Source organism: Ailuropoda melanoleuca, chromosome 3 (assembly GCF_002007445.2).
Source record: "Ailuropoda melanoleuca isolate Jingjing chromosome 3, ASM200744v2, whole genome shotgun sequence".
Lineage (NCBI taxonomy): Eukaryota > Metazoa > Chordata > Mammalia > Carnivora > Ursidae > Ailuropoda > Ailuropoda melanoleuca.
This window is the reverse complement of record NC_048220.1, coordinates 71,834,160-71,844,291: the sequence shown is the minus strand read 5'-3', so window position 1 is coordinate 71,844,291 and position 10,132 is coordinate 71,834,160. Positions and strand designations below refer to the sequence as shown.

At 34.3% G+C, this 10,132-nt stretch overlaps 1 long non-coding RNA gene across 1 annotated transcript in view; it reads left to right on the top strand.

Moving 5' to 3' along the window:
* LOC105237430 overlaps nucleotides 1-9,697 on the top strand; it is a 193,542-nt gene extending 183,845 nt beyond the window's left edge. Inside the window, exon 5 of the long non-coding RNA XR_002142575.2 lies at nucleotides 9,531-9,697. This is a non-coding gene — a long non-coding RNA (uncharacterized LOC105237430). The remainder of the gene's footprint in view (nucleotides 1-9,530) is intronic.
* Nucleotides 9,698-10,132: the final 435 nt, after the last annotated feature.

Below are 10,132 nucleotides of genomic sequence, written 5' to 3'. Positions count from 1 at the left end.
GGGATGTGCTCCCCACAGCCTGTGTGCCAGCCCTCACTTCCAGGGCCAGTAAGTCTCTGTCCTTTGTGTTTCTAACACTGTCCGTGGCCCCCAGTTCCCACGTGTGCTCCTGAGCCCCTGAACTCCCANGCTCCCTGTTTCAGTATGGTTCGCCTGTGCTCTGGAGCGCCAGTTTTCAGTCTGGTCGCGCTTGCACTCCTGAGCTCTCGGTTTCACTCTAGTTCGAGTGTGCGGTCGGGAGCTCCTGTTTTCAGTTTGGACACGGGCGTTCCCACGCTCACTGTCTCAGTCCGCTCTCTTGCGGGTGCTGGTCTGAGAGTCCAGCCCGCTCCCCAGCACAAGGGGCTATTGCTTCCCAGCGCCTGAGCGCAGAGGCTCCCTCCCCCTTCCCTTTATCTTCCTATATCTGTGCTCGGATTCACAGCTCCCCGCTTCGTACCTCAATACTCAGCACTGGAGATGTTCATTTGTAGAGATCCAGATGTATCTTCCTGCGTCTCAGGCTGATTCTGTGGGTGTTCAGAATGGTCTGGTAGATATCCAGCTCGACTCGGACCAGCTGAGAAAGGGTCGCCTACTCCTCCTCCATCTTTTCTCCTCCTTGCAGAAAGTGGTTGCCTTTCTGTTCATAGAGTTTCTGCTACTCTTTTCTTCATTCTCCAGTTGCATTCATAGGTATTCGGAATGGTTTGGTAGCTCTCTCGCTGAATTCCTGGGACCAGACGAACTTTAGGTCTCCTGCTTCTCCGCCATCTTGGAACGCCGAGCTAGAGCTCAACTCCTGTTTTAAACTGGGTTCCTTGCAGAAAGTGGTGGCTATTCTGTTCTTAGAGTTGCTGCTATTCTTTTCTTCATTCTCCAGTTGAGTTTGTAGGTGTTCAGAATGGTCTGATAGCTATCTAGCTGCATTCCTGGGACCAGACGAAATTTAAGCCTCCTGCTCCTCCCCCATCTTGGACTTCTCCCCTGTAAGGATATTTTTAAAAAGTTATTTTTCTATTGCCTTTCATATATTTGCTATTATTTTCTTTATCTTTGGAGCAGAAATAAGAGTCAACAGAAAGGAAATAAAAAGAAGTTATGGAAATAATAAATATATTTAGTCATTAATGATCCATGAGCCATACCAAGTGACTTGGGTATCTATCTATATTAAGAATGTGTTTTCCATGAAGATGAGTTTTCCACCATCTCTCCTCTGGTAGAAATACAAAAGATAAATGTGTGAATAAATGAGTATATATTTTGATTTTTGTATCTTGTCTTAAAATAAAACATGAGTAACATAATATAAAGATGATATGTTGATGCAAGTTACACCTACAATTTTTTAAATAGGGTGTGGAGGAAAAGGAACCCTTATGTACTGTTGGTGGGGATGCAAACTGGTACAGCCACTGTGGAAGACAGTATGGAGGTTCCTCAAAAAATTAAAAATAGAACTACCTTACGATCAGTAATCACGCTACTAGATATTTACCCAAAGAATGCAAAAACACCAGTTCAAAGGGATACATGCACCCCTGTGTTTATTGCAGCATTATTTACAGTAGACAAACTATGGAAGCAGCCTGTGACCATTGATAGGTGAATGGATAAAGAAAAAGCGCCATACACACACACACACGCACACACACCCACACACACACACACACACACAGAGGCACAATGGAATATTATTCAGTCATGAAAAAGAACAAAATCTCGCCATTTGCAACAACATGGATGGAGCTAGAGAGTGATACAAAATAAGCCAGAGAGAGACAAATACCATGTGATTTCAGTCATATGTGGAATTTAAGACAGGAAACAAATGAACAAAGGGAAAAAAAGATAAACCAAAAACAGACTCTTAACTATAAAGAGCAAACAGATGGTTACCAGACAGGAGGTAGGTGGGGGCATGGAAAAAAATAAAAAAATAAATAGGTAACTGGCATTTAAACAAGCATGTTTTGTGGGATGTAACAATAAAGTAAGGTACAATGAATTTACTGATCATCCTTTGGACATTTAAGTGCTGTGTTTACTTATTGCAAAACACAATGATTAAGAAATTAAATAATTTACTCTATATAATAATCAAAACTTCAAACATAATTAAAAAAAATTCTCATCCTCACCTCCTTCAATTCAAAGGTGTTTCAATTAAGAAGACTTCATTTGGGAAAGAAGTGACATTAGCTTTTTATTTCATATTCTTCTTGTCTTGGGGATCCTAGCATTATTTTGCATTTGGCATGTAGAATGTTTTAAAATAAACTTAGTACACTTCCATTGTACACAGATAATTAAAACATACCAACTGAGTCTCAGATATCCATCTTTCAACCTACCTATCTGTTCATCTCTCAGTTTATCTTTTTATATGCTTGTATATATAGCTATGTATTAGAGAAGGAAGGGGGGTGCAGAGGAAGAGGGAGAGAGAGAATCTTAAGCAGGGCCCAGTGTGGGCTTAAACTCCCCCAAGGCCAGGCTCCATTTCATGGCCACTGAATTAAATATTCCACTGACATCTCTGCTTTACTAACTCAGAAACCCAAAGCAAAATATTTAGCAGCTTATCCTTAGACATGTGAAAATTGTTATGGCATTTACTTAGTGGTATTAAAATTTCTTCTGTATTCACATATTCATTCATTCATTCATAGTCAGATGATCTCTTTGCTGAACTACTACCTTTATTTTATCTTGTCAATTTGTTATTTATCCTAATTAACAAGAATTCTGGTAGTAGATTTCAGGTCAGGTCATGATCTCAGGGTTGTGAGATCGAGCCCCACATTGGGTTTCACGATGAATGTGGAGCCTACTTAAGACTTTCTCTGTCTCTCTTTCTTTGCCCCTCCCCCCCACTCTTTCCCCCTCTCTCATTCGCTCTTTCTAAAAGAAAAAAAAATCAAGTCTCTTTTTTAGTTGAAAATTGCTTTATATGTAAACTTTCCTGTATTTATTATAGCTCATTGAAATAAACTATGCCTGTGAATCTTATAGAGAAGTTTATTTAATTAAAAGCACTTGAAATAGAATTTTTCTCATGCATAAAATGATATTCCTTGAGAAATGAGGAAATGCATATTTTATAATTCAAGGTTTTTTTAGTTAACAGTTTAAAATCCCTTAAGTCATTTTGTAAGCTCTAACCCCTAATTATGTTTAGCTTGTTATTCTCAGAATTCTGTATCTGTAGTTGATCTTCAGTTAAATGTACTTATATTTATATCACAGGAAACTAATAAACTCATCAATAATTGTAAATGAAGTGTATAAAGAAGAGACGAAGTGGGAACTATCAAAATACTATTTGTGTCAAAGCCCAAGAAATCATGTTTTTATTAAACACCTGTGACATGTCTCATAGCGTCAATGACTATGTGCATAACAAAATTCTAGAATTGAAAAGATCCTTGGAAATTATCTAGTTGGACATTATAAATAGTAGTGAAACATTTAGAACAAGTTATCTTTAGATGTCTTCTTGAATATATCCAGTCTTTGGAAATTTGCTACCATTTGAGACATCATTGAAATAGTTTTCTCAAGTTCAAATGAAATCTTTTATTTCTACCATTTCCTTTTATAGGCTTAACTTATTCTCTAAAACAAAATAATTAATTTGTCTTCAATATGGCAGACATTTAAATTTTGAGCTTGGCTATCATGGTATCATGTCTTGACTTAATCTTTTTGTGCAAAACATGTGCAACATTTTCAATTGTTCTTCACATGACTTAGCCCTCAGTGTATACTCTGGTTTGTTCTCATAGTTTTGGTCTGGGTTACTTATATATTTAAAATGTTGGCAATAGTCTTTCCATTGCTGGTAGGATGGAGTAATTGACTGTAAGTCAACATTTCAACTCAGAAGAACTAGAAAAGCCTGATGAATTTTTTAAATTGTCAGAAAACTGAGAAGGCAGCAGGATTACAATGACTCAAGTTTGAGACATGGTGTTCTTCAGATGCATTTACCCTAGGGGAGGATTGGTTAGTTCTGGGCATGGGTCAATCTCTGAAAATTTGGGCTTCACAAGGAAAAAGACTGGACAAAGAATCCGTTTGAACTTTTAAATATGGTGAGAGGCTGACATGACAAAATTAGAAACTTGAAATGCCTTAAATATACAGCCAGTTTCTTCCTTAATACTTCCAGGTATTAAATACATGTTATACTTTGTGCATATGTATTGGTATTGATTTGATCTATCAATAGGAGGCTTATGATTATTTATATACACATTTGTAAGTATTTTGTGTAGCTTAGCACCAGGAAAATAGACATAGATACTGTATTAAGGGAGCACAAGGAGGTTTAAAGAAACAGGCCTAGAGAAATAGAATATTTGAAAGAAAGAGTAGAAGAAAAGAACACATGAAAGAAAAACTATGTGGAGAAAGTAAAGGAAACAAAGAACATTCATGTGGTGCAAATCACATTGGTTCACTGAGATGCTGCAGGTCATCTGATTTTGAAGCCACACCATATCCTAATCTGAGGGATTTGCTTTTATATAAATAAATCTTTCAAAGGTCATAATATTTTGTCAACAAGTTTGGGTCTTAAAGCAGCAACAAGCTCTTAGATATCCATGACCACAGAACAGGCACTTCCCAGATCTTTCTTCCATTGTCCAAACATATATCTTGTCTTCAGACACACTATAATATTTACATGATGCTTGTGAAAAATAATTATGGTAAAATATTTCATATCATTTTCTGGTGTGAAGGACGTACATAAGAGAGTATGATAAATTTATTAATATTTATTTGGTTAAACTACATGTGACAATGTGAGATAATAATAATGAAAAAATAGCAGCAGAAAGCACAAAGTATAATCTTATAAAATATAAGGCAGAGCGAGCTTTATCTGTGATTTGTACAGCTTGTAATTTAATTTTATTCAAATCTTCCACCTGAATATTATAACAAAATATTTCCATAATTAGTAGATCCTGTATGCTATTCAAATGTATTTAATAATCGGTACAATATGTGCAAAGCAGTTACTCATATTACTCATGCTATTCTCAGACACGGAGGAAGCAAAGGTATAATTTTTTATGGAATAATTTGCATTCTTTTACTTAAGGTTGATTTCTGTCATAATATTCTGTATTTCAGACAGATTTTAAATAAAATACATTTATACGCTCAAAAGATTCAAAAATAATTTAACTACAAAGTATAATTTATGCCTATGTGCCAAGCACTATGGCCTTTATATTGATTTTTAATTTTCTTTGAAAGAGCGTTATAGCAGCTTCCCTTAACATCTAAAGATCACTAAAATATAAGGGCATTAAATAATTGAAAAACTGAAAGAAATCATCTGATGTTTGTTAACTCTGAGAAGAAAATGATTGTATATGTGTTTTTATCTGTATATAAATGCTTTTCCCCCTATGAATTCATCATTAGTATGAGATGCTGTTTTATCCACATAATAGTGGGAGTCTTTATAAATGCCTCTCTATTTATATAGATGTATTGGATTATACTCCAGAACTCTACATCACAGCCCACACAAAATGTCTGAAAAAGGTTCCATGCTGTTGGAAGGATGTAACTTCAACCTTATGAACATTATGGGAATTAAAAACAAGTAGGAAGCATGATTTTTTTAAATCTCAAAAAAAAAAAATAGTAGTAGGAAAATGCTTTTGGACTAAATAAAATTCAAATAAAGGAATCATTAGAGAATTTTCCACTCAGCTTTCATTTTTTTCACTTGTACCTTTTTAAGTAGACACCTTTTTTTTTATTTATCATTTTGCCAAATATCAAAAAGTGTTAACAAGTGTAAAGGGAAACAAGCATTCGTGTGTACTGCTATAGTAAATTTGACGTCTTAATTAAAATTAAATATGTACAGTTTCTTTTATTGTATCCAGCAATTTAATCTCTGAGTATTTATCCTATAATACTGTTGGTCACATACATGTAAAAATTTTTTTGAATGTCCATAAAAGACTAATCAAATTATTTAAGGTATATCCATGCAATTGTTATGCCATTCAAGAGATTGAGTTGTTTTTGTTTTGTTTTTAAGATTTATTTATCCATTTTAGAGACAGAGAGAGTACAAGCAGGGGGAGGGGCAGAGGAAGAGGGAGAGAGAATCCTTCAAGTAGATTCCTCATGGAGTAGGAAGCCTGACTCAGGGCTTGATCCCAGGACCTTGAGATGATGACCTGAGCTGAGGCTACAAGCCAGCCACTCAACCAACTGAGCCTCCGAGGGGCCCTGAGATTTTCTCTTTTCATTGAACTATAGTTGATACACAATGTTACATTAGTTTCAGTGCATAGCATAGTGATTGGACAAAACTATAGGTTGTAAAAAACAGAGGAATAGAATGCATGAGACATGGATTCTAAACCTGAAATTTCAGCTACTGACCACTAATGGGCATCACTATGAGCAAAGATTTTGATTTTGGTGTTAGATTTAGGAAGTCATTTTCCTCATGGTAATTAATAGAATTTACCAATGACTTAAATTTTCTCTACTTGCTATTTTAGGTATATTCTAATTACTTCATGTCTATGTTACTAATATACTAATCATTTAAACTATAAGTTTATAGTTAAAGAGTGACTTCCAGTGTACTATATATATTTGTTTATTCATTAGATTATTAAAGTACACTTAATTAATAACTGGAAATGCTTAAATATGATGACCTGTAGTTAATGAATATTTTAGAGTTTCACATGAATATATCTGTGGTGCAAATTCTTTATCCTTTATCATTTAAATAGTCATAATTTGAATAATCATAACTATAAAACTCTCTCACATGAGCCCTGATTCATCCTGATTTTTAATAAAACTGCTTTTGAGAGAATTACTTCATCCTGTATTTCCACAAATTGGTAAATATGTCAGGACTGATGATTTAGCTTAGATCTGAACTGGTAACCTTAAGCTAAAAGGCTTAACATCCCATTATAAACCAACCCCTGAGTCCTTTTCTTCCCATTTGTGTTTCGTTGTTTAAGGTATTAGGTACGTGCCTGAGTACTGTTATTTAAAGATACGTTAGTACTCTTAAGCACATATCACTAAGTAACTCTAGTTGCTCTCTTTGTTTTCAGGAGAATGTATATTAAATATTTACTATCATAATAAACAAAAACTACTTACATTATAATTGTGATTCTTCTAAAATAAATTTTATCATATAAATGTACTAAACCATTTGTCAGCACTCCAGATTAAAAACCCAAGTGTTACCATTGCAGCATTATTGAATATTATTTCATTCAGGGAATAAGATTTTGTCATTCGTTAGCTAACTGGCAAGGAAAATTATGCACATGTTTGATTTCCAAGGAGTAAAATCAGTGCATGTAAAATTTTCTTCTTAAAAGGTCCATCCATTTGTTTATCCATTTTCCAGCTTTCCATCATCTGTCCATCTATCCATCCATGCAAGAAGTATTTGCTGAAATCTTCCATGTCCCAGATACAATTCGAGGTGTAGGAACAAAACAAAACCTCTGCTTATATAAGAACAACATTAAATTTCCTATAACTTTCATTTTTGTTGGACTAGACAGAGTAAGCTTCTATTCTGTCCAATATATGGAATGCTGTTTGACACACAGGGATATTGGACACTCTAGATTTATTTGACTTATGTTTTTATCTCTGCCTTTTCTCTGTCTTCCTAAGTCACACTTTTTTTCTCCTCTTGCTTCTGTTTGTATTATGTAAGCTACCTCTTATTACACTAATTTATTTTACTTGTCACATACTCTACCATTTTTTTTTTACTTTGAGCAATTGTGTTTCTCTTGCCAGACAAAATTTTTCTTATCTCAAATATTTTTATTGTAATTTGATTCCATTTTGTTGAAAGTATAAGTATTCTCATTGAAGTGCATTTATTTTAATACTCATATAAAAGTGTAATAAATACTTTTACAAAAACTTTCTTTTAATTTTTTTATTTATTTTGCCTTCACTGCAATGCATTTGCTCTATTTCCCTAGGTGTCTGTTTTTCAGTTGCTGATTCTTTTTATTTGTTGATTTTAATTTGTTTAAATTGCCTGCTTTTATTTATGTGTCATTTACATGCTTCCTGGTATTGGTAGATGGTACAGGCTCTCCAGAGCAAATATTTTTTGTTCAAATTTGATTTTCCCTGGTAAGTTATGCTCACCCTCATTCCCTAAGCAGGGACCAGGGGTATACTGTCGGGCACCTTCTCAAGGTCAGTAGAAGGTTGCTCTTTTCCTTAGGTGAATGGAAGAAGAATGGCTTTAAAGAGAGCCTACTCTTCAGCTGAACTGGAGGCTTCAGGGTTTGATAGGCAGGTAAAACTTTCACTGTTCTTCCTTTGATAACAGGAAGGTGGTTAATAATTTTGACATTTCTAGTGGGTATCATTCCAAGCACATTAATTGGAGTAAAAGTCAATAAGCCTCCTTAGAATAAGGAAGCGGATACAGAAATTTCAAGCAACAGAGCATATTCCTTCATAACTCTCTCATAAGCATCTCTTAAATTTCTAGGTGGCGCTGATATTTTCCTTTTCCATTGGCTATGCTTGGGAAAACTGATAAAGAGAAAAAAATTGTATGCTTAGATCACCTCCTATGTCGTTTCTTACTGTAATTGCTAATTTTCACAGTTCCTTGAAACTTAGAAAAAGAAAGCTACAGTAAAAATACTACTATATCTTGGCTAATTGAATTTAAATTAAAAAACTATATTTTAACTTCTAAAAATAAGGGGACAAAAACAAAGTGGTAAACAGTATCTAGAGGAGTACATTTCTTAACAATATTCTATTGCTAAGCATGGAAATAAATTTTTCCGATTTATGTACTGATGTCAGATTGCTATGTGTTTGTGTTTGCAGTTAGTCTTGAAATCAGGCCTATTGTGATAAAATTTGTTTTATGGCACTGGTTGTTTTCGGTGCCATATTTCCCTGCTAAGAATGTTGCAGCCAGTGATGGCTTGATACCATGTAGTATGTGATTGTTGCTGGAGAGCAAACACAAAGATTTTTCTACTTCTTCAAAGGCAACATTTAAAACAATTTCTTTTGGACCTTCTATGATCAATAGGTCTATAAGCTTTAATATTGCTCCTCAGTGCACATGTGCATCATTAATAAACACTAGTACTGGTTCCCAAAGTTGAATAGTAGGTATATTCAAGTCTAAAGTATGAAAGTCGGATTTAATTTATTATTCAATAATTACGTGCTATGTTTTGCTTTTTTTGCATGAAATTTGTGAGAGAAGACCTTAAAGGATAGTACTTTGTAAGACTTTATAAATCATGTAATTCTAATTTCATAATTTAGGTGTTTGGAGGTATCAGTGACCTTTAATGATTAGGTTGAAGCACAATTATTGTTAGAGGAGATTTACATTTTGGTTGCCAGTGTGTGTGAATGCATTGAGTCTTGCATAGCACTTTTTACCTATCTTAACACAACATTCTATGATGTTTAATATCGTTTGATAATTTACATTGCAGATATATGGTCTCTACTTGTAGGTGTGTCTACGTGGAACAAATATATTTTAGTTGAATATCAGGAAGACAAAGAAGATGTTAGTAAAAGTCTCAAATGACTGGTGGGAGAGAACTACATTCAAAACAACAGATAAAAACCTATTCAAGAGACCTCTTTCAGAGCCTACTATTATCATTTCAGGCAATGTCTTTCTTCTGTCTTATTTTGTTAATTTTCTTCTCCATTCTGTACCCTGCCTTAGACATACAGCCAACCATGGTTAATATATATCTTTGGAAAAGAAAGTAGCTTGGAAAAAAAAAAAACCTATTCAAGAGAAAAATAAAAGAGAACAGAATAAATTTGTCCAAACACTCCCAACTATATTTGTGTGAGATATTTAATATCCTGTTATGTAAACAAATGATAATCTTCAATTTTGTTTGAGACATTGTACATTTTTTAGGTATTTTTTATGATAATTAAGCCGACCCAGATGAACACAGCATATTTTTGGCTAAGGAGAGGTCTCACAAGTTCAATTTCCTTTTTGTTTTATTCTGTTCCTCTAGTCTTAGTTCTTTCCTACCTTCTGGCTTTCTAAAAGGACTTCATCTGTGTAACATTTCCACTTTCTGATTAC